Consider the following 24,003-nt stretch of genomic DNA (forward strand, 5'->3'; position numbering starts at 1 on the left):
TTTAGAGCACTTAAACAAAATGGACAAAATGTGTATTTTTTTAATATTACCCATATATAACAGAGCATCACCAGTGAGAAACACGTTATTGCTGAAGAGGAGACATATTTTGCATCTGCTTATGTCTTAATCTGATGTACTTTATTCAAGAAGCAGGAAGTGAGGGACAGAGTTCTGTAGTTGGCCTTAACATCCTGCCCCACAGGTCTGTGCCCCTTACACTTACTCACCAAGGCTTGGCCGTGGGTTTGTTATATTGAATCACTACTTAGAAACTTAGTTTCCTTCACCATTGGCCAATTTTCATGAATGTTGTCAATGATAGAATTTCTCGATTTTTCAGATATCTCAAATAATTTTAAGCCCTGGCTGTAACTCAATTAAAAATATTACTTTCAGTTATATTATTATCTCTTCACATTTGAGCTCCTGCTAACATCTGTTATTTGAGTTGTTAAAAAATAATTATTTGTTGACACTCTTTTCCATGCTATTTTACAGAAACATATGTAACTTGTTAAAAGTGTTAGTTCTATTCTTTTTTTCTCCGTAAAAAGTAGAATTCTAAGAAAAAAATTACACTAACCAACTAAGGTAAAGAATAATTAAGTTTGCTTTTGTTTCTTTTATTTATAGGTATAGTGAGTTGGATTAATCTCACTCCTAAGTTGCACTATTATTAGTCTATGCAAGGTCTTTCTTTTTTATTTGAAAAACAGTTTGTAAAATTTTAATTATTACCTTCTCAGCCCCATTGAGACCCATGCCCCACTATCTTTACGTAATGAACCACTCCAACGTACATTAGTGTATGTCTTTTATTATGGTTATATCCTTAAAGAATATATGCTGGCACTTTTAATATGCATCTTTGGTATTTTTTAATTTTAAATTTATATATTTGTTTTAGTTTTCACTCAATGTGATTATTGTTAATTGTTTCTAATGCCACAAATTTTATACAGTACCTGCTCGTCACATAGTATTTATTTCCTAGTGATAGAAACTTCACTGACTTCAACTTCCTGCTATCAGAAACTGTTCTTTAATAAGAGTCGCCACACAGTGTTAATTCATTCCTAATCCATTTGTGGTGCCAGTTAATGTGTCAAATTATCTGTCTGTCTATATCTATTTGTCTATTATCTATCATCTATATATCATCTCCATTGATCTGTTTCCAAAGACTTAATTACATTCTATTGGTTTTTTTTTCTATTTAGCTCTGCTTATTTTTACTAAAAATTTTAGTAGGATATTTAATATTGACTAATTCCTCTTTTTTCTTCTTTTTCAAAATTTGTTCTTCTATGGAAGTTTATTATGATATGTAAACTTTGGAATACATTTGCCAAGTAACAAAAAAAAAATCTGCTTTATTTTCAGCTTTATTGAGATAAAGTTGACATACAATAAACTTCACAAGTTTAAAATGTAAATTTGAAATTTTTAACATATGTATACATCAGTGAGAAAATACCACAGTCAAGATAGTGAGCATATCTATCACTCCCAAAAGTTTCCTTGTACCCCTTGGTAATATGGACCCCACACCTTTTCTCAATACTACTCCTAATCATAGGCAACTACTGATCTGCTTTTTGTCAGTACAGATTAGTTTGCATTTTCTAAAATTTTATATAAATCAAATTGTATAGTAAGGCACAATTTAAATCTTATGAATTGTTAGTTTCTGAAATTTTCCCTTTAATATTTGTGGACCACAGTTGACTGCAGGCAACCATGTAACTGCAGATAAAGGAACATTACTGTGTGTACTCTATGTGTGCTCCTTTTTGTCTTTCTTTTTTCATTTTGCTTAAATATTTTAGATTTATCTATGCTACTTTATCTTAGTCTATGACTTGTCTTTTGATCCACTTAAAAGTGGCTTTGGAATAGCGGAATCACTCAAGTTTAATGAAACCTGATTCATGTAGGGTTTTTTTGCTGTTACGGATTGTGTTTTTGTTGTCTTATCTAGGAAATATTTGCCAAATTCAAATCCAGAACAATTTCCTGCTATATTTTCTTCTAGAAGTTTTATAGGGTTAGGCTTAAAAATGGTTCTAAGATTCATTCTGAGTTAATTTTTTGTACATGATAAAAGTACAGATGAAAGTTTTTGCTTAATTTTCCTGAATGTATAATGTTACATGACCATATTTATTTTGAAAAGATTATCCTTTCTTCACTGAATTTCCTTTGCACTTAGTTTAAAAATCACTTGAGCGTATATGTGTGAGTTTTTCTTTTTCTTTTCTTTTTTTTTTTTTTTTTTTTGAGTTGGAGTCTCGCTCTGTCTCCCAGGCTGGAGTGCAGTGGCGTGATCTCGGCTCACTGCAATCTCTGCCTCCTTGGTTCAAGCGATTCTCCTGCCTCAGCTTCCCAAGTAGTTGGGATTACAGGCATGTGCCACCACACCTGGCCAACTTTGGTGTTTTTAGTAGAGACTAGGTTTCACCATGTTTGCCAGGCTGGTCACAAACTTCTGACCTCAGGTGATCCGCCTGCCTCAGCCTCCCAAATTGGGGTTTTTCTTTCATCTTTAATCTGCTACATTTGTCTATGCCAATACTACACTGTCTTGTTGACTGTAGGTTTGTAATAATTATTGAAGTCAGGTAGTATATATCCTTCAACTTTTTTTTCTTTTTCAAAACTGTTTTTACTATTGTAGATATTTTGCATTTCTATGTAAACTTTAGAGTCAGCATGCCAAATTCTATAAAAATACTTGCTGAAAATTTCATTGGAATGTCATTGAATTTATAGATCATTTGGGGAATATTTGACATCTTAAAAATTGATAATTTTACTATATGAACAGACTGTATTTCATCATTAATGTTTAATTTCTCTTAGTAATACTTTTTTAGTTTTTAGTTTCCAGATCTCACACAAATTTTCCAGCTATCCTCAAGTATTTCATAATTTTGATGCCATTGTAAATGGTATTTTCAAAAACTTCACTTTTGTAGAAACACAATTGATTGTTAATAGTGATCTTGTATCCTGAGACATGTGTTAAGCTCTCTTATTATGTCAAGAAGATTTTTCTTTTTTTGTAGAGTAATATGTTGTCTATGGAAAAAAAAGATTTTCCTCTTCCCCACCAATCCAAATGAGTATATAAGTTTTTTGTGCCTTACTGTGTTGACTGGAAACTTGACTAGGAATAGTAAAAGATATATTTTCCTTTTTTCCTATCAAAGGGGAAAACATTCATTTTTACATAATTAAGTATATTAGCTTCATGTTGTTATAGGTAACTTATATCGGGTTGGGGAATTTTCCTTTCTTTCTTGTTTACTGAAATATTCTTTTTTAGTGTTTTAAAATCAGGAACAATACCTCGATTTATCTTATGCTTTTTAGAAATCTATTGGGATGATCATATGTGTATATGATGAATGATATTCTTTTTTATTCTAATGTTAAAGCAACCTTGTATTCCTGAGATAAACTCAAATTGGTCTTTTTTTTTGTATAGTGTTGAATCTACTTGTTAACATTTTCTGAAAACTGTTTGCATCTATGTTCATGAGGGATATGGGTCTAAAGTTTGCTTCTGTTGTTTGCTAGTTTTGCTTTCGGTTATGTTTGTTTTATATCATGTTAAGAATATTCTATCTTTAATTTTCTGGAATAGTTTATTTAAATTTTTTTTAATGTTTGTTAGAATTTACTATGATACTGTGATATCACCTGGGCATAGAGTTTTCTTTGTTGAAGGCTTTTTCTTTTTTTTTTTGATACGGAGGGTACACATGCATATTTCTGTTACATGGAAATATTGCTTGAAATATTGTTACATGAAAATATTGCTTGAAGCTGAAGTTTAGGGTAATGGTCCTATCACCCAGGTAGTGAGCATAGTACCCAACAGGTAGTTTTTCAACCTATGCCTCCTCCCTACCTCACCTGTCTAGTAGTCTACAATGCCTATTGTTCCCATATTTACATCCAGGTGTGCTCAAAGCTTAGTTTTCATTTAGAAGTAAGAACATGAGGTATTTGGTTTTGCTTTTAATGACAAGTTCTGTTTTTCATAACTACAGGATTACTTAAGTTATCCATATTATTTTTAGTGAGCTTTGGTAATTTGTGTCTTTCAAAGTACTTGTCCATTTATCTATGCTGTTGAACTTATTGGTTTAATGTTTTTCACAATGTTGCCTTATTAGTATTTTTAAAAATATATCTGTAAAATCTACAACGGCGTCACTTCTCGCATTCCTGCTACTGGTAATTTGTGTTTCTCTCTTTTGTTTCTGATCAATCTAGTTTAAGCCTGATAAATTTTACTGACATTTTGAAAGAGTCAGATTTAGATTTTCGTTGATTTTCTCTATATTTCTCTTTTCTAGTTAATCATTTTCCACTATAATCTATATTATGCCCTTTCTGTGATTACTGTTGGTTTCATTTGTTCTCCGTTTTCTAATTCTTTTTTTTCTGATATCCTGACATTCTTTACCTCATATTATTTCTACTTCTAATAAAATATATAATTGAGCTGAATTTTTAAAAAATATAGATACTTCAGGATACTTCTAAATAGTGAGTGAGTGAAAGTCATTATTTGCCATAACATAACATAACACAACATTCAATTAGTTAATCAAAAACCCAAATGCCCCCTAGGTGCCCAACACTGTTCCAGGCATTCTTCTTCTTTAATTTTTTTTTTTTTTCATTTTACTTTAAGTTCCGGGATATGTGTGCAGAACGTGCATGTTTGTTACACAGGTATACATGTGCCATGGTGGTTTGCTGAACCGATCAACCCAACATCTAGGTTTTAAGCCCCACATGCATTAGGTATTTGTCCCAATGCTCTCCCTCTTCTTGTTCCCCACCCCCTGACAGGCTGCAGTATGTGATGTTCCCCTCTCTGTGTATATGTGTTCTCATTGCTCAACTCCCACTTATGAATGAGAACATGTGGTGTTTGGTTTTCTGTTCCTCTGTTAGTTTGCTGAGAATGACGGTTTCCAGCTTCATCCACGTCCCTGCAAAGGACACGAACTCATTCTTTTTTATGACTGCATAGTATTCCATGGTTTATATGTGCCACATTTTCTTTATCCAGTCTATCGTTGATGGGCATTTGGGTTGGTTCCAAGTCTTTGCCATTGAATACTTAAGTGGAAGTTGAAGTACTGGAGTTGAATCTTATCTTTTCCATTCTGGTCGTGTAGTGCTACTGCTTCACATAGTGTTACTACTTTACCTAAAACTGATACATTTTATATATTTTATTTTCATTTTCACTCAGATCAGAATGCTTTTAAATTTCTCTTTTGATTTCTTCCTTCACTAGTTATATGAAATTTTGCTATTTTATAAGTAATCAATGATTTTCTAGCTATCTTTCTGTTAATTTGATTTCTAATTTAATTTTATCAGAAATTAATTTCAAAGTTTTTCCACTCTTTACTTATAAGGCTTAATAGTTTTAATATATTTTGTTAAAATGCATATAAGTTTGTTGAGAGTGGATACCTAAAAAAAGTGAACTTATCTTGGAATGCCATTAATCTCTATCTCCTTCAGGTTTTGTCTAAGCCATTTAATAGTTTTAAAGCTTTCCTCTTTATTCCTAGATATTTGATAATTTATATTATTATTTATATGATACTAGCCCTATTAATATTTGATTATTACTATTTAGGGTAATGATTTTGATTTTATTGGTCTATCTTCTATCACAATGAGCTTGATTTTTTTACGCTAAATGCCTGGATTATGTGTGTGTGTATATGTGTGTGTGTATATATGTGTGTGTGTGTGTGTATATATATACATACTATATATTATATATGCATGTAGTATGTGTGTGTGTACATATTATGTATATATTTATGTTATGTATGTATGTATATTATACGTATATTATACATATTAGTATATACATACACAGTATATACACACATTTGTGTATATAATTATACACAAATTATATATATATACACATGTGTATGTATACATATACATATATGCATTGTATTTGTAATTGTAATTTGTATATGTAATTGTAATATATACAATTATATATGTGTAATTATATATACATATGTGTGTGTGTATGGATATATGTATGGATATATGTTTTTAGCTATTTTTATTGCATTTTAATTCTATTTAATGATTCACTGAGAACATATTTTCTCGGCTCTTGAGTGTTGCAATTTATTAATGCTTTCATTGTATTCTTTACAAGGTCTATTTTTGTTAAGTTTACTTATGCTATAAAATTATTTTTGGTTATTTTGGGTAACATACATTAACATATTGAATACAATAATCAAATATTTGTACACTTCTTTATTGATTCCTTCATAATTATTCAGTCACTGAAAGAACAATGATAAAAAAGATACTCTAATTACAATCCCACCTATTATCAAAGATGTATTCATTTTTACCTATAATTTCATCTGTTGTTATTTATAAATATATAAAAAAGCTACATTTTTAGATACATATATAGATTTATACTTGTTATATTCTATTCGTCTATGTTTAAATATTGTATGGAATTTGACTTTATCCTTTATGATTTGTATACTTAAGTTCTATTTTTAATTATACAGTTGCTTGAATAGGATTCTTTGATTTTAATTGTCTTATTTAAATTGCAATGCTTTTATTTTTAAACTTTCTTTGTTCTTTTGATTGTATCTCTTATAGATTTCAGAAACCTAGAATATTTTTACTTATCCAATCTGAAGTTAGTGCCTTGATATAAATTTAACTTAGTTGTATTAGCTTTAATGACATTTGTGTTATGATTTACTACAGCTTTTCCATTTTATATTAGTTTGTTTATCACAATTCCGTTTATCCTATGTTTATTCATATATATGTATATTTATATATGGGATAAATGGAATTGCACACATATACATATATATGTGAATAAACATGGGACCAATGGAATGTGAGTGCATATATACATACACTCATGCTTATGTTTCTATTTTGCTATTCACCTCCTGGAATCATCTTGGAATCCTCTGGCTCACTGATATCACAACACCCAAAACACATATCATATTGATATTATATAAATTTCTTGATTGTAATAAACATACTACATTTATTTTAAAACTTTGTTTCTTATTTATGTTGATGACATTAATCTTTAACAAATAATTTAGTGATTATTGTTATTCATATCCCAAATACATGACATATTGAAATTATTTTTTGTTTCTATGGTATATTGTTTATTAACAAAAGCTGTCCTTGCATGACAAAGACTGTTTTATTTTGTCATTGCATATATCTGCCAGTTTGCTGGAAAAAAATCAGACTACAATATTTTCTGTCAACTATTCAACAATATTATTCCTTTGACTTCTCACATCTAGAGTTGCTGTTGTGAAGACCAATAAGTATCTAATAATTGTTCCTCTTAATTAATATAATTTCCTTTTTAAGAGAATTCAGAACTTTCCGTATAGTGTAACTAGAAGTTAATTTTAAAAATTCTATAGTGCTTAGCAGTCTGAAAACTTTATAAATCTGATTTATAATATAATCATATTGACTAGGTATTAAAGTTTAATTTGTTAACTATATTTTCTTTTTCCTCTTTTATTAATTCCATCTATGTTTCTGTAGAAGATTTGTATTCATGTAAGCTTCCTTTAATTTTAAGTGCACATTTATTTCTTTCATTATTTCAACTACCGTATTTTATCATCTAGTATCACCAATGTATTTTATATTTGCATTTATATTTGTTCATATTCCCTGTTTTTGAGTTTTAATTATTTATTTGATTATATTTATATGCTTATTTTATATTACATTCATATTTTTCATTAATTATTTCTAATTTGCTACTCTTGTTCAGTATGCTGTCCTTTATAGTTCCTTATGTCCCTTATATATCCATTTTTTTTCCTGTAAGTTCATTTTTTTTTTTTTTGGAACCATTATCTACCTCAGATCATAATAACAAACTGAGGGGAGGGAGAAAAAGACTAGTTTCTGGTTTATACCTTATAAAGCTTTTAGGATGTTAGAGAGAGAGGTAGGGGATGCCTCAAAGTACAAATCTACTGCTTTTATGATCTGGCCTCATTTGTCCACACACCTCCTTATATTAAAATATAACATGTCCTTTTGAAAATGTTTCTATACCTCCCCTTAAGGCCTGCTTAATTCTAAGATTCATGTTTCAAAGTTAAAATTACTAAATCCATATAATGACCATATGATCACAGAGGGTCAGAAGCAATTCAATTCTTGGGAGTGAAACCATCATATGTACCTGTTGCTCATCCTTCATTCCGTCTGCCCTCTAGTGCAACATTGTTTTTGTTCTCACTTCTCGATACGAAGATCAGCTAATGTTATTTCGGCTCCTTAGAATCAGAGTATAATATGCCTAATATGAAGGAGATTTATGTAGAATAGCTTTTCACACTATATTATTATAGTTAAACTGCCCCCCCCCACCTTTCTCCAGTGCATTTTTTTCTTTCTTTCTTTCTTTTTTTTGTCCACAGCAGGAACTATTCCTTTTGCATTTCCAGGAAATTATTAAGATTTTAATATTAATTTCTGGCATAAAATATTTTTTAATTTGTATAGGTGGCAGGAGAACAGTAGCCTATATTTATTAATACTCTTGTCAAGAAATGGCAGCTTCTCATGTACTTTTTACATATTTTGTTACTCCTGAATTTTTAATCTTTTGGTTTATGTTTGTACTGACTAGAAGGACAATATTTCATATGTGCAGTATATATATTATATATATTTATATAATAAGTATATATACACAATTCCCTCTAAGATATGTACATATATATGTATATAGACATAATACACACATAAAATCATATAATCTTATACATATTCACAATATGAGACTCTGTGAAAGAAGTTCTTTAAAATGCTGATCTTCAAATAACAAATTAATATATAATCTATAAGTTGTGATCTTTACTTTGGCTATATATTTGGGACTTCTTATTTATAAATGAGTAGCATAATTTTATTGATATTATACAATTTAAGTGAGTAAATGCCAGAGTCCAATCATTGAGCTCTGGATCTATGCCTAAGTGTGATTCTTGGCCAAGAACAATTGATGGTTGACTCAGTCTTATGCATAACCCTGAGGGAATAAATCTCTTTATTGGCCTTCCCATGTAAATCTTTCCATTTATATAACCTTTCCATAAAAATAAGCTTTATCTTTGATATATTAAACACTTACCTTGTTCATTAATTTTTTCATTGAATCATTGTTTAGAATGCTTAAAGCATAACATTTAGTCCAGTAAATTCACTTTTACACCAAACTTCAAATATAATAAGTGAAAATATATTTTATTTCTTATCCAAGTGTATTACATTACTTTGGTATGGCTACTATAACAGAATATTATAGATTGGGTAACTTAAACAATAGATATTAACTTTCTGTCAGTTTTGGAGGCTGGAAGTTGAAGATCAAGATGCTGACAGGGTTGGATTCTTCTAAACCCTCTCTCTTTGGCCACCTTCTCTGTGGGTGCATGTGGTCTCTCTTCTGCCTGCACACATGTCCCTAGTGTCTCATGTGTGTCCTGATTTCCTCTTATAAAGATTCAAGCTTAGTTAGATTAAGGTCCACTGCAATGGCCTTATTTTAACTTAATTACCTGTTTAAAGGCATCTATCTCCAAATACAAGAACATTCTCAGGTATTGAGGGTTAGGACATCAACAAATGAATTTGAGGGGGATACAATTTAGCCCATAGCACCAAGAATTCTGCTCAGTAAATATTGTTCATAACGTTAGTGCAGAAAAAATATAACATTGTGTAATAAAAAATAAATGTTTTCAAAAATTATTTAATTCTGTAGAATAGAATCACAGAGCAATTCAATGAAAATGAAGGAGGCTATCTTTTATTTATTGGTGCAATAGTTAGGAAATGTTAGTAGAAAGGATATTTGATTTGAGAACAGATGATAAACCTTTTATATATATATATATATATATATATACTTATTTTTATTTTTATTTTTATTTTTATTTTTATTTTTTTGAGGCATAGTTTCTCTCTGTGGCCCAGGCTGGAGTACAGTGGTGTGATGATAGCTCATTGCAGCCTGGATCTCCCAGGCATAAGCAATTCTCTCATCTCAACCTCTTGAGTAGTTGGACTACAGGTATACACCTCCACTCTTGGCTAATTTTTGTATTTTTTGTAGAGACAGGGTTTCGCCATGTTGCCCAAGCTAGTTCCAAACAACTGGGCTCAAGTGATTCTCCTGCCTTGGCCTCCCAAAGTGCTGAGATTATAGGCGTGAGTCATTGCGCCTGGTCCAGTATACTTTCATACTGAGATAATGATCCTTATTAAGCCCCTTGACCCCTATAAGCCCTGTCATTTTTTTTCATGGCATTTTTATGGGGTAATGTTTTGGGAGATCAAATGAATTATATATTTGCAAGTTCTAATATAATAAAATTGCAAATAATCATATATTATTGCTTGATATTACTATCATAATTATCATCATGTTTGTGTAACATACACTTGACAAAAAATAAATGCATATTTTCTGTGTAATTTTAAATGGAAATAATTAGTATTAATTTTGTTGAAGAACTTTATGAGACCCTTTCAGTAATTTAGAAATACTCCTAATTCTGTGAAAATTAATGTATATTTTTAAGAACCTATTATGTATAAAAAACTAGATTGGGTGTTGTGCATGATACAATTGTAAACAAAACATATTCCAGTTTTTAAGACAATTGTTCCTAGTAAAAGTAATACACCAAATTGAATATGGACGGTCCCTTAAAGATAACTCTACATGAAGTGTGGTTGTAGCCCATGAGAGTTTGTAGAAAGTCATGATTGTAACTGTTTGGTGCAGAGTGAGGAGATAAGAAAATACATTTTGAGAAGGTAATTGAAAAGGAGAGAAATGGGAGGAAATGAGACCAATGTAAGAATTCATAGTATGAGTTTGAGTGAGAAGTAATTAGGTCCTGAAATAAAGTAAAATTTGAAAACTAGATAAAGGAAAGATAGATGACATAAATACTTAAATGCAGGGTTTGCAAGCTGTTAGAATATTCTTTTCCTGCCACCTTCACTTTGTGACAGTACTCACTCTACCTTGCATCATCAGCAACAATAGTTGTATTCTTCTTTTGACCCTGTATTTATGGAGGTGGCAATACTATACTACATTTTGTTTTCCTCCCACCAAATAGCATGAGAACAATTACATAAACCATTCGTATTAAGCTTGAAGAATTGAATTGCATTGAAACAATGCAATTGTTGAAACAGATGGAATCAAAAATTTTCATATTAGATGATAGTGGGGGAGGAAAGTAAAAAAGGGTAATGCCATTCATATAAACACAAATTGCAAAAAAGAAAGTTTTCTTGGGGAAGAGGTTTAATTCACTCTGGGCTGGGTCTAGTTTAAGAGGCTGGGATTAAGTAGATGGCAATGTTAAATAAATTATTGGACATTTTATTGTCCCTTAGGGGAATATCTCTATCCTTCCTAAATGTAGGAAAAAAATCCCCTACATTTGAAGTATAAGTAAGGGAAAGGGGTTCCATTAACACATTATTATTCTAGTTTTTAAACTGATGGTCTTGCCAACTTGAAGTTGATAAGAAAAGGCAATGGTAGAACATTAAGAAAATCAAAAGTTAGAAGGCAGGGAAAAGGAAAACAACAACAACAACATTTTAAAGTAGATTAGAAAGGTGGAACCAGAAAAGTAAAGTGTTTTATGCCAAGGAGATGGGCAGATGTCATGAAGTCTAGCTAAAGAATGTGAGGAAACCATTGATCTGTGACTTTAAAGCTTCAGTGTGCAAATAGGAAGGAACAACTTGAAAGGTCAAGATAGAAAAAGACAAGAAAGAGAAAGCACGCTTTTTGGAAAGAGGACTTGGAGGACACAAAGCAGCACATGACCAGGCAACAGAACAGATGGGGTAAAAACAGAACGGAGTAGTTTTGAGAATTTACAAGATAGGCATAAGCTATTTGATGGAACCAATTTTAATGGCTTCAGCAAAGTTGAAAGCGATGTCACCTGATGACAGAGAACAAGTAACAAAGTATTTCAATGATAAAGAAAAGTAAAAAATATTTTATATGGACACACCAAGGGGTAAGCACAAATTACAATCAACAAAGAAGACTCTTGTGACCCATCATTAATAATAAACTCTGGGAATTTAAAGATTTGAATTCTAGAAGGAATTTTGCCTCTAAAACATGAGATGCTAATACTAAGTGAACAATTTAAGGCTTCACTTTTGTCTTTTCCAGCTGTAAAATAATTTCTAACAGTATTTATCTGATCGAAATAATTTTATGAGTCCTAACGAATCCACAGCAAACTTCTAGTGAATCACAGTGACTCTCACTGAAAGTGACTGCTTCAGGACTTTGAAAAATAATAGTTACTTTACAGCCATTTATAACCAGAACCATGCTATTGTAATATAAATCTCAAGGAAAAAAACTTCAAAATGTTGTGTTATACATATTTTGTAAATAAATAATATGTAATATACATGTATACACACACGTTCATAGTTAATGTTTAAAGAACAAATTTTTTACTGTTGTTAAATAACAGAAGAACAGATTTAGATCAAATTACTTACAATTAACATCAAAAAGTATTACTGGTGTAAGTTAATTGAAATAAATTTGTACAACCAGTTATTTTGAAAATGTATATCTAAGTATTTATTAGATTGGTTTTTTATTACGGTTACTAGATGGTTTATGTAGATATGTACTTTATGTTTTCTGAATACATAAATTGAAAAATAATTGTCAGATACAACTAATGAATCCTTTTGATTTTGCATTTTGTGGTTCTGTATCACAGACTTACTTTTGTTTGCTCCATTTTGAATGGTGCCTTACTTTATTATTACAATGATTATTTCTTGTTGGGCTTTTATATAAATTTCAAATTTATTCCGTTTCTACTTCTAGTTGTTTAGGAGATTATTTGCATTTCCTGAAACTATAGCTATTTAGTTCTATAACATTACTTGTCCTGGATTATTAAAATGCAGGTTCGTATGACTTCCATTAAGGTTCTTCATTTATCTCCACTTCTCTCTCTGTGAAATACCTTCAACAGAAACTGTTAAAAAGGAAGAACTTCTCTTTCCCCAAGTGGCCGCAGTAAAGGGAAGTAATAGACTGACAAGGCTTTTAGATGTAAGAAAATGACTTCTGGATTAATTACTCCCTAAAACTTTATATACAAAAAGTCTTTGATACTCTAAGTTTCCTTATTAAACTAATGAGTTTACTCTTGCCTATACCTATTTCCCCATCCTTGATTTTACTTTTCCAAACTCTTACTGTGTAAACTGCCTAATTTTGCTATGTATGAGATACATGGACACACTCAACAACTATATATATTAGGTAGGAAATCATATTATTGTGTGTGAGATGCATGGTAAAATGAGTGTATGCAGTCTTCTGGGAAAAATCATTAAAAAGTATTACCTTGTTTAAAAGATTTTAGAAACTGTGAAATACAGAAGCAGGGCATGTGCATATATTTGTGCTTTTAATGCTTGAGTGCAATATGTAACTACAGCTTTATGAAAACTTAAGCAACATGTATGTATATACATATATAAATTAATAAACTTTATTTTAGAGCATTTTAAAGTTCACAGCAATATTGAACAGAAAGTAGAGAAAGTTACAATATACCCACCATTCAACACACATGCACAATCTCTCCCACTACCAATATGCAGCACCAGAATGGTTATATTTGTTACTATTGATGGACTTAACACTGGCACATCATTATCACCCAATGTCCATAGTTTATATTGTTTCACTCTTGATATTGTACTTTATGGGTTTTGAAAAATGTCTAATGATATTTATCTACCATTATAGTGTAATGCAAAATCATTTCACTGCCCTAATCCTGTGTTCTCCCTGTTCATCCCTCCCTCCCTCCCTACCTCCCTTCCTCCTCCTCCTCCTACCCCCTCCTTCTTTTTCTTTTTCTTCTTTTTCCTGTTTTTGTTTGTTTGTTTTGAGACAGAGTCTTGCTCTGTCACCCAGGCTGAAGTGCAACGGTGTAATCTAGGCTCACTGCAATCTCCGCCTCCTGAGTTCAAGCGATTCTTCTGCCTCAGCCTCCCCAGTAGCTGGGACTACAGGCATATGCCACCATGCCTGGCTAATTTTTTTGTTTTTTTTAGTAGAGGCTGGGTTTCACCATGTTAGCCAGGATGGTCCCGATCTCCTGACCTTGTGATTCTCCCCTCTGCCTCCCCAAGTGCTGGGATTACAGGCGTGAGCCACCGCACCCGGCCCCCTCCCTTCTTCTTAACTCATAACAATCACTTTTTTTTTTAATGGCTCCATAGTTTTGCCTTTTCCAGAATATCATACGGTTGGAATTACACAGTAAGTAGTCTTCCAAGACTGGCTTCTTGCACTGAGTAATATTAATTTTATTTTCTTTCATGTGTTTTCTTTCTTGGGTAGAGAGTTCATTTCTTTTTAATAAATAGTACTTATTCCATTTAGTTGGTGTACCTCAGTTTATTTATCCACCCATCTCATGAAAAACATCTTGGTGGCTTTTAAATCTTGGCAATTATGAATAAAGCTTCTGTAAACATTCATGAATAGGATTCTGAGTGAACATAAGTTTTCAACTCGTTAGGGTGAATATCAAGAAACATGATTGCCAGATTACGTGAGAAGAGTTAAGTTTGGTTTTATAAGAAACTGTCAAGCTGTCTGCTAAAGTGTCTTCCAAAATGGCACCATTTTGCATTCCCACTAGCAATGAGTGAGAGTTCTTGTTGTTCCACATTCTTACTAATGTTAGATGTTGTCAGTGTTCTGGATATTAACCATTTTAATAGGTGTGTGGTGGAATCTTAATGTTGTTTTAGTTTGCAATTCCTTAATGATATATGATGCTGAAAAATTTTCATAAGCTTAGTTTCTATCTATAGCTCTTCCTTGGTAAGGTGTGTGTTTTGATCTCTTCTCCATTGTTAAAATGCGTTGTTCATAAATTTTAAGAGTTCTCTGAATATTTTGGATAATATTTCTTTATTGGAAGGTTTTTTGCAAATATTTTTTTCCCAGTCTGTTATGTCTTCTCATTCTCTTGACATTGTCTTTTGCAGAGCGAGGTTTTAAATTTTAACGAAGTCCAGCTTATAAGTTATTTCTTTTTTTCTTTTCTTTTCTTTTCTTTTCTTTTTTTTTTTTTTTTTTTTTTTTTTGAGGCGGAGTCTCACTCTGTCACCTAGGTTGGAGTGCAGTGGCCTGATCTCGGCTCACTGCATGCTCCACCTCCCGGGTTCACGCCATTCTCCTGCCTCAGCCTCTCCGAGTAGCTGGGACTACAGGCGCCTGCCACCATGCCCGGCTAATTTTTTTGTATTTTTAGTAGAGACGGGGTTTCACCATGTTAGCCAGGATGGTCTCAATCTCCTGACCTCATGATCCGCCTGCCTCGGCCTCCCAAAGTGCTGGGATTACAGGCGTGAGCCACCACGCCAGGCCCAAGTTATTTCTTTTATAGATAATGCTTTTGGTGTTATATCTAAAAAGTCATCCCCATACCCAAAGTTACCTAGATTTTCTCCATTGCTATCTTCTACAATTTGTATATGTTAGTATTTTATATTTCACTCTATGATCTGTTTTGTATTATTTTTTGTGAAATGTGTAAGGTCTGTGTCTAGATTCATTTTTCTTTTTTCAAAGTTTTTCTAGCACTATTTGCTCCATTGTATTGACTTTTTCCTCTGTCAAAGATTAGGTGACTCTATTTACGTTGGCATACTTCTGGTCTATTTATTTTGTTCTATTGATCAACTTATCTGTTTTTTCACCAATATCACACTATGTTGATTATTGTAACTTTACAGTAAGTCTTGACATTGGGTAGTGTCAGCCCTCTTTGTTCTTCCCTTTTTTGATTTGAATTGAGTATTATGGGCCTTTTGCCTCTCCTTATAAACTTTAGGCTCAGTTTGCCAAAATGTATATAATAATTTGCTAAGAGTTTGGTTAGAATTGTGTTGACTTTATAGATAAAGTTGAAAAAAACTGACACCTTGACAATATTGAATCTTCCTATCCACGAACATGAATATCTCTCCATTTATTTGATTCTGTTTTTGAAATCATTCATCAGAGTATTATAATTTTTCTCATATAGACCTTGTGCATATTTTGTGAGATTTATACCTAAGTATTTCATTTTGGAGGGTCCTAATGCAAATAGTAATGTGTTTGTTTTTAATTTCAAATTACATTTGCTGGTATATAGGAAAGTAACTGTCATTTGTATATTAAGTTTGAATCCTAAAACCTTGTTCTAATTGTTTATTGGTTCCAAGAGGGGGTTGTAGGTATGTGACCTTATTTCTGGATTCTCTGTTCTGTTCCATTGGTCTACGTGTCTGTTTGTGTACCGGTACCATCCTGTTTTGGTTACTGTAGCCTTGTTTGAAGTCAAGTATAGTTTGAATTCAGTAATGTGATGCCTCTAGCTTTGTTCTTTTTGCTTAGGAGTGCCTTGACTATTCAAGCTCTTGTTTGTTCCATGTGAATTTTAAATTTTGTTTTTTTCTAGTTCTGTGAAGAATGTTATTAGTAGCTTGGTCAGAATAGCATGAATCTGTAAATTGCTTTGGGCATTATGGCCACTTTAATGATATTGATTTTTCCTATCTATGAGTATAGAATGTTTCTTTATTTGTTTGTGTCATCTTTGATTTCTTTGAGGAGTGTTTTGAAATTCTCAAGGTAAAGATCTTTTACCTCCCTGATTTGCTGTATTCTAAATATTTTATTCCTTTTGTGGCAGTTCTGAATGGGATTGCATTCCTAATTTGAGTCTTACCTTGGCTGTTGCTTGTGTATAGGAATGCTAGTTATTTTCATACGTTGTTTTTGTAACTGAAACCTTGCTGAGGTTCTTTACCAACTTATTGAGCTTTTGGGCTGAGAATGCAGAGCTTTCTTGATATAGAATCATGTCATCTACAAACAGGGATACTTTTAATCCCTCTCTTTCTACTTGGGTGTCGTTTATTTTTTTCTCTTGCCACACTGCTCTTGTCACGACTTTCAATACTATTTTGAATAGGAGTGGTGAGAGAGGGCGTCCTCGCCTTGAGCCAGTTTTCAAGGGGAATGCTTCCAGCTTTTGCCTATTTAGTATGATGTTGGCTGTGAGTTTGTCAGATAGCTCTTATTATTTTAAGATATGTTCCTTCAATATCTAATTTGTTGAGAGTTTTTAACATGAAAAGATGTTGAATATTATTGAAGCCTTTTCTGCATCTATTAAGATAATCATATGGTTTTGTCTTTAGTTATTTTTATATGATGAATCACATTAGTTGATTTGTGTATGCTGAACCAACCTTGAATCCCAGGGAAAATGCCTACTTGATTGTTGTGGATTAGTTTTTGATATGCTGCTAGATTCAGTTTACTAGTATTTTGTTGAGGATTTTGCATCAGTGTTCATCAGGGATATTGTCCTAAAGTTTTCTTTTTTTGTTGTACCTCTGCCAGGTTTTGGTATCAGAATGATGTCAGCCTCATAGAATAAGGTAGTGAGGAGCGCTTCCTCCTCAATTTTTTGAAATAGTTTCAGTAGGAATGGCACCAGCTCTTCTTTGTACATCTAGTAGAACTTGGTTGTGATTCTCTCTGGTCCTGGGCTTGTTTTTTGGTTGACAGGCTACTTATTACTGATTAAATTTTGGAGTTCATTATTGTTCTTTTCAGGGAATTAATTTATTCCTGGTTTAGTTTTTGGAGGTTGTGTGTGTCCAGTAATTTATTCATTAATTTACCAATTTCTTCTAGATTTTCACATGTGTGTGCAAGGAGGTGTTCATAATAGTCTTTGATGGTTATTTGTGTTCCTGTGGGGTCAGTGGTAATATTCCCTTCATTATTTCTCATTGTGGCTATTTGGATCATCTCTCCTTCTTCTTTATTAGTCTAGCTAGTGGTCTATTTATTAATTTTTTTTTCAAAAAACCCACTCCTGCCTTCACTGATCTTTTGAATAGTTTTTCATATCTCAGTCTCCTTCAGTGCAGGTCTGATTTTGGTTATTTCTTGTCTTTTCCTAGCTTTGGGCTTGGTTTGCTCTTGCTTCTCTAGTTCTTTTAATTGTGATGTTAGGTTGTTAAATTGAGTTCTTTCTAACATTTTGATGTGGGCATTTAGTGCTATAAATGTGTCCCAGAAATTCTGTGTCCCAGAAATTCTGGCATGTTATATCTTTGTTCTCATTCATTTCAAAGAACTTCTTGATTTCTGCCTTAGTTTCATTATTTACCTCAAAGTCATTCAGGAGCATGTTGTTTCATTTCCATCTAATTGTATGGTTTTGAGCAATTTTCTTAGTCTTGAGTTCTATTTTATTGTGCTGTGGTCCCCGAGAGTGGTTGGTATGACAGGGGGTTCTTTTGCATTTGCTGAGGATTGTTTTATATCTGATTATGTAGTTGATTTTAGAGTATATGACAAGTGTAGAAGAGAAGAATGTATATTCTGTTGTTTTGGGGTGGAGAGTTCTGTAGATGTCTATCTGATCCATTTGGTCAACTGCTGAATATCTTTCAAGTCCTGAATATCTTTGTTAATTTTCTGACTCAGTGATCTGTCTAATATTATCAGCAAAGTGTTGAAGTTTCCCATTATTATTGTGTGGGAATCTAAGTCTCTTCGAATGTCTCCAAAAACTTGATTTAGGAATCTGGGTGCTCCTATGTTGAGTGCATATATATTTATTATAGTTAGTTCTTCTTGTGGAATTGAACCCTTTACTACTATTTAATGCCCTTCTTTTTTTTAATCTTTGTTGATTTAATGTCTGTTTTGTTTGAAATTAGAATTATAACCCCTGCATTTTTCTTTGTTTCTCTTGCTTGGTAGATTTTTCTCCATCCCTTTATTTTGAACCAATTACTGTGATTTCATGTGAAATGGGTTTCTTGAAGACAGCATACCATTGGAACTTGCTTCTTTACCCACTTGCCACTCTGTGCCTTTTAACTAAAGGCATTTAGCCCATTTACATTCAAGGTTAGTATTGATATGTGTGGACACACACAGTCCTACACCAGAGCCCTGCCCTACTGCTAACACCACTACCAGTACAGATGTGCAAACAGTTGCTAGCAGGGCCCCTGCCCCCCAGATCATACTGCCACTGTTGCTGCGGCCAACACCTGCACAGAGGCCAGCACCCTGGCACCCACTAGCACCCTACAGCAGCTAAAAGTATGTACTCCATCGTGCTGCTGCCGCCACTGCTTCTGGCACATGCAAATGAGTACAGATCCCACTGCCACTGCCCTGCGAAGTGCTTTGGCTGGCACCACCCTTCAGAATGTTGTGACCAGTGGTCCAGGAGCACCTCAGCGCCTCCAGCACAGCAGGTCCCTAACCTTGAGGAACCAGAAATCAAAGCTATGACCTAATATCAATGGCTCCCCAATCAGATTTAGAAAATCCAGTCCAGGAGTCCTGACCTGAGCCTTGGCACCCTTAAATCTTCCAGTAATGAAGCCAGTTGACTGAACCCACCTTATATCACAATCAAACCCCCAAGGTCATCAGATAGGATAAAAGAAAAAAAATCCAAAAGGCAGCAACTTTAACTACTGAAGGAACATCAGCCCACAAAGATGAGAAAGAACCAGCATAAGAACTCTGACAACTCAAAAAACTAGAGTGTGTTTCCACCAAATGACTGCACTAGTTGTCCAACAAGGATTCTTAACTGGGCTGAGATTGCTGAAATGACAGAAATGGAATTCAGAGAGTGAATAGGAATGAAGATCATCAAGGTTCAGGAGAACATTGAAACCTAATATAAAGAAGCAAAGTCAACATTATAGATGCTGACAGATAAAATAGCCAGTATAGAAAAAGAATATAACCAATCTGATAAAGCTGAAAAACACACTATAATAATTTTATATTGCATTTGCAAGTATTAACACCAGAATAGACCATGCTGAGGAAAGAATCTCAGAGCTTGAAGACCGTTTTTCTGAAATAGGAGAGTCAGTAAAGAATTTAAAAAAAGAATGAAAAGGGCCAAACAAAACCTCCAAGAAGTATGGGATTAAATAAGGAGACTGAATCTACAACTCACTGGTGTCCCTAAAAGAGACAGGGAGAATAAAACCAACTTGGAAAATATATTTCAAGACATGATCCATGAGAACTTCCCCAATCTAGCTCAAGAGGCCAACAATCAAATTCAGGAAATGCAGAGAACTCCCACAAAATATTTCACAAGAAGATTATACTCAAGACACATCATCATCAGATTCTCCAAGGTCAAAATAAAAAAAATAAATGTTAAAAGCAGCTAGAGAGAAAGGACAGGTCACCTACAAAGGGAAGCCCATTAGACTAGCGGTGGACACCTCAGCAGAAACTCTATGAGCCAGAAGAGATTGGGGCCTCATATTCAACATTCTTAAAGAAAAGAACTCCCAACCAAGAGTTTCATATCCAGCTAATCTAAGCTTCATAAGCAAAGGAAAAATAAGATCCTTTCCAGACAAGCAAGTTCTGAGGGAATTCATTACCTCTAGACCTGCCTTACAAGAGCTCCTGAAAGAAGCACTAAATATGGAAAGGAAAGACAATTACTAGTCACTACAAAACACACTTGTATATTTAGACCACACAAACAAGTTGGCATAATAAACAGCTGAAAACACGATGACAATAAAACCACCACACAAACAAGGTGGCAGGAGATGGAGAGAGTGAAGGGGGAACGGCCAAACACTTTTAAAACCATCAGGTTTTGTGAGAACTCACTCACTGTCATGAGAACAGCATGGTGGAAACTGTCCTTATGATCTCATCACCTCCCCATCAGGTCCCTCCCTTGACATCTTGTGATTACAATTCCAGATGAGACTTGAGTGGGGACATAAAGCCAAACCATATCAATTTCATATGATATTCCTAGGTATAGTTTTTTTTTGTTTGGTTTGGTTTGTTATCTGTCCTGCTTTGTGTTCTCTGTACTTTCTGGATATGTAGTTTGATATCTGACATGAACTTGAGGACAATGCCCAGGCATTATTGCCTCATACATTTTTTGTGTCCCTTTCTCTCTTTCTTCTCCTTTTGCTAGTCTTATTCTGTGTATATTATATATTTTATAGTTTTCCCACAGTTCTTAGATATTTTGTTCTGATATTATTTTCAGTATATTTCTCTCTTTATTTTTCAGTTTGAGAATTTTCCATTGTTCTCAAGTTCAGAGATTCTTTCCTCAGGTGTGTCCCGTCTATTACTAAAACCATGAAAGTCTCATTATTCATTTCTTTACAATGCCTTTGATCTCTAGCATTTCTTTATTAGAATTTCTATCCCTCTGCTTACATTGCCAGTCTCTTCTTGCTTGTTGTTTACTTTTTCCATTAAAGGCCATAGAAAAATAATCATAGTTTTTAGGAGTTCTTGGCTTGATAATTCCAAACTTACTGCCATATCTGACTCTTGTTCTGACAATTGTTCAGTCGCTTCAAACTTGTGTTTTTGCCTTCTAGTATGCCTTGTAACTTTCTGTTGGAAGGCAGACATGAAGTACTAAATGTAACTGTAGTAAATAGGCTATTAATAATGTAGTGGGAAGATATAAGGGGAGGGTAACTTTTTTCCAGTCCTATTATTAAGATCTCAGGCTTTTGGTGAGCTTCTGCTTCTGGTCTACAATCTCACAGGCCCCTCCTCTGTTTCAAGTGAGGCAGAATGACTGGAAGGAACTGGAATTGTGTATTTCCCTTCTACTACATGGAAGAATAGACAGAGCTTGAGTTGAGTATTTTCCTTCTCGCCAAATAGGTTAGGCTCTGATATAACCCCAGCAATTTAGGCTCTGGTAAAAGAATTTCTCCTGAGGACTGGCCTTGTTGAAAAGGACAGTAAATACACGGTGAAGTATTTCAAAATAGGTCCTGCACCATGACTGGGTTCCCCTAGAGTTTATCTTTCAATTTCCCCCCACTTCTGGCACCCAGCAATTCATTAATTAATTATCAGCTTAGGATTTTCCACCTCAGTTTTACTTGTCCCCATTGAGGTTTCTGCTCATGGATATCTGCTTCAGTAATTTGTGGTTCTCTATACCCACCTATCTGGCTCTGTAATGTTGGGGGCAGCAGTTTGCCCTGTGACATCTCTTCTCTAAAAGATCTAAGAAGCATTGTTGACTCTTCAATTTGTTCACCTTTTTACTTGGTAAGACATAATAAAGACTTTTGAGCTCCTTAAATGGTGGGCTGGAAGCAGTATTTTTAAAAATGGCACTGTTGCTAGGAAAGACCAATGAAATCTTAACGTTTAATGATTGTAGTAAGAATGCAGCTTGTTCTCTAAAAGTAAGCAACACAAAATATTCTGAGACATCTAATGTCATTTTCTTTTGTTTAAAATAAATTTTTAAATTTTTTTTTCTGTGAAGGAGTTTGAAATAAGTTTTGTATTGTGTTTTCAGTTGGCTATATAAACTTTTAAAAATAGATAAAATTTGACTTGGCTTTATTTAAATAGATTTTTGTTAGTAGCATTTGCTCTGGCAAGTCAGTTGGTTATGCTAGCAGTTCTGCTTACTTTTATCAAGTCAAAATGATGCATCAGCTGAAATTTAAGGCTAGAGTCAGTCAAACTGCCATCTCAAAACTAGTCTTTAACATCTGGTTTGATACCTTCTTAACATGATATCTTTTAGATGGATGGTGTTACAGGAAACTCCTCATAGCAAAGGCAGCATTCCTGGGCATCTGCAGCTTTTTTAGAATCAAGAGAAATGCTCTGGTGAAACAGCTATGACATTTACCTCAGCAAATGCTGAAATTATGCTAACTGTAAAATGCACTTCCTCTTCCTACTGCAACTGCTCTTTTGGGAAAATTTACTATCACAATGGCCCTAGACTAACATTCTTACTCAGATGCTCACATTTTATCCTAAGTGTTCAAACACCTCCCTGCCTTTCCAGAAAGGAGTGAAAGGAGTGCAGTTGTTTTTCACAGGTGGGCATTTACTCTTCAGCTTTCCTAACTGTGTGAGGTACAAGCATTCTTTGTGTCAACCTATACATGAGATTTGTGTCAGTCTTTTCAGTTTATCACTTTTCAACCAGTTTAGGATTATGAGCTTTACTTTTACACACATACCAACCAAGGCAAAGGAATATTGGGAATCACAGCAAGAGCATTGCTTATCTACTCTTAATCTTTTAAAATCATCTTTATATATCTCTTTTTAAATTAACCATCTAACTGCTTCTAGATCTCCTACTATGAAATGTCTAATGGTTGTCTATTTCATATTTGCTTAGTGTATTATGCTCATGATTTCTTTGTGCATGAACTGAAATGTCTAATTTATCATCATATTACCCATACGGTTGTTAAAAACATTTCAGACAGATGCAGTATTTTTAAAAATATTGTTTTCTGCTATATAAATAAAGATGTTTGGTTAAAAAAAAAAACCCTCTTTAGGTTAAAAAGACTATGTTGTGTAGAAATAATGTAGAGTGCTTACAGGAAGTAAATGACATTCCACAGAGTATCTCAAGGTCTTGTCTTTGAGATGATTGCTAAGAAAACTCTTAGACCTTTCATTTTGAAATTGTTTTTAGAATACCCTTGCTTATGACACAAGAACTAGTTGCTTTATTTATAGTGTTAAAGAAAAAAATAATCAGTGATACATGTTAAAACATTGTATGGCAGACTTTCTTCAGGACCTTTGCTATAGCTTTAGGGATCACTGCAATGGGAGATTGTAGTAGGGAAGAGATATTGGGATCAACTCGGAATAATACATCATGGGGAAGTGGAAATTTATAGCCATGGAGCAAAGTGAGGCTCAGTGGGTGAAAAATTAGTAAAAGGAAACATCAGGGT

At 33.3% G+C, this 24,003-nt stretch overlaps 1 protein-coding gene across 2 annotated transcripts in view; it reads left to right on the forward strand.

Annotated features, from left to right (window-relative positions):
- The window catches only part of GRIK2 (glutamate ionotropic receptor kainate type subunit 2), a 1,201,378-nt gene that overhangs the window by 1,127,397 nt on the left and 49,978 nt on the right, over positions 1 to 24,003 (forward strand). The gene's annotated exons all lie outside the window — the stretch shown is intronic.

The sequence above is a fragment of the Pongo pygmaeus genome, chromosome 5 (genome assembly GCF_028885625.2).
Source record: "Pongo pygmaeus isolate AG05252 chromosome 5, NHGRI_mPonPyg2-v2.0_pri, whole genome shotgun sequence".
Lineage (NCBI taxonomy): Eukaryota > Metazoa > Chordata > Mammalia > Primates > Hominidae > Pongo > Pongo pygmaeus.